This window comes from Trachymyrmex cornetzi, unplaced genomic scaffold, assembly GCF_001594075.2.
Source record: "Trachymyrmex cornetzi isolate Tcor2-1 unplaced genomic scaffold, Tcor1.1 scaffold958, whole genome shotgun sequence".
NCBI classification, from domain to species: domain Eukaryota; kingdom Metazoa; phylum Arthropoda; class Insecta; order Hymenoptera; family Formicidae; genus Trachymyrmex; species Trachymyrmex cornetzi.
Genome location: NW_017300309.1, coordinates 9,235 through 11,640, shown reverse-complemented (window position 1 = coordinate 11,640; position 2,406 = coordinate 9,235).

Here is a 2,406-nt window from a genome sequence, read left to right as displayed (position 1 = left end):
ACTTCAATATTCACAAGGACGCGAACTCCCGTAAGGATGTCGGTCTTTAATAGTATCTCGTCGGTGGTACTATCAATGTATGGAAATTTATGGTCCGTATTCAGAACACGCTTTTATCGATAAAAGCGGGGAAGGCTCCGATTGCACACATTGTATGTTGCGCACATGCGTCGCTAATTGGCCAATTTAAAAATAAAATATTCTCATTGGTAAAGCAGTAAAAAATTACTAGGCACCAGCTGATATGAGTGGTGTGTGCAATCGGGATTGTAGGCAAACGGGATCCTCCCGTTGTAAGCGCGTTCTAAATTCGGGTCTATATGGGCATGAAATTGAAAGAGTAAATGTTAAGTTTTTCCATTGATGGATAGAGTTTACGTTATTAGAAAACAATTTCCATTATGTTTGAGTTATGGTATTATCATTCATAAAAGTCAAGGTTTGAGTTTACAAAATGCTGTTATGGATTTAGGTAACAATGTATTTAGTTGCGGTCAGGCTTATGTTGCATTATCTCGAGTAACATCTTTTGATGGACTGCATTTAATTAATTTTGATCCTTCATCCGTGTTTGCTAGTGAAAAAGCTATTATAGAATATATATATACATATTATAGATGAAAGTCGCATAGACTGATCTAAGTTAAAAAGGTATCCGTTTATTTTTTGAAAGTAAAATTGAGAATATATACTAACGGATAAAAAATGAAAAAAACATGAACAAATGAGATCGAATAAAATTGTATGAAAGTGAAACGGAAGTACTCTAAAATATTGAATATTTTTAAAAACTTTGAGAGTCTATATAATAGTTGGTATACTTATCACAAACACACACACAGTACATGATGCAATTAATTCTTAAATTATCTTTACTCACTGTCTGTTTACATATATATGTATGGATATTATTTCGGAACACTTTATCGGTAAGAGCACTTTAGAACATTTGTAAAATAATTATTGCTAAAATAGGAAATATATATTAATACATGGTAAATGAATTTTTCCCAACTGAACTTTTCATCCCTTTTCTTTTATAATATCTATATGTACATATTTCTACTAAAAGATAATTTAATTATTTTTAGCACATATGTACAATACAATAAACCAGGAGGTCTTTCCGTTTTGGGCATTTATGTTAATTTTTCGAATGTCGATTAATTGCTTCTTCCGTTGCTTCGAAGATGAAATTTTTATGTTTGCTGTATATAGCTAATCAGACATCGTAAAGACGCTGCAACAGCATCTCTGCGGTGTCTGATTCGTATTATTCATTGGATTTTCTTGTAATTTCTATTTTAATCTGTTGTTATCAAGGTTCCTGATGCTCTGTTTCAAAAGAATGGATTATATTTTTCTACAGAGTGATCAGTGAGAATGAACTGAAACTAAATGGTTATTGTTTCGCAACAAGTGGAACGAATGAAATGAATCAAATGCCATTTTGTAAAGAAAACTTTTCAATTTTATTACCTCATATACGAAAAATATACGTAATTATTTAACAATTAAAACATGAAGAAATCATTAATATGTTTGTGCGCATGAAATAATGGTATATGTTTTAAAATGTTGTCCATCGGAATCAAAATGAAATTAAATAAAGAATCGCGTCATGAAGAATTATTAAATTTTTTCCCAATACAAAGAAAAGAGAATTAATCAAGGAATTCCATTTTATGCAAAATGGCGCGATTCCATCCCTTATGCTCATACATATTTTTGGCCCTAATTTTGTAATGTTTCAATCGTTAACTAATTACACTATTTATTTTGAACTATAATGAAACAATAATGTTAATAATATGAAATTCCAACAATAAGTGCTTATAATACAAGAACGTTAATAATATTAACAACATAGAGTGATTAATAAACTTAATTAAATGAAGCAAGATTAAAGACAGAAAATATAGATACAAGTAAAGATGTAATGAACGTTGTATAACATTAACATAAAAAGTAAAAAATAGACAAATTTATTTAATGGAATATTCAAAGTTAAACCTAAAACATTTAGTTACAGCAGTCCTTAACGTTATTTTCAAATGATTCGAATCACAGACAAACGTATAAAAACTCAAATTAACTTAAGGAACATTTATAAACTCAAAATGGTCTATATGTCTGTTAATTTCTGTATATCGTGTTTGTATCTTATGTCGAATACTTGAAAGTTGATTCTCACTTATGTAGTATGTCACGTGTTTCAGTTCATAGGGAATCTGAAACAAATACATTTTACAATTAGGAGACGAAAGCCTTGAACGGCTAAGGTGGATTTTTAGTGATTTGAAATTTAAATAAATATTTCGGTGTACATGTTTGTAAGGAAAAGATTGCAAAGATTGCAATCTTTCTAAAGCTTTGTAATTAATATTTTCCTGGATAACCCCCCCT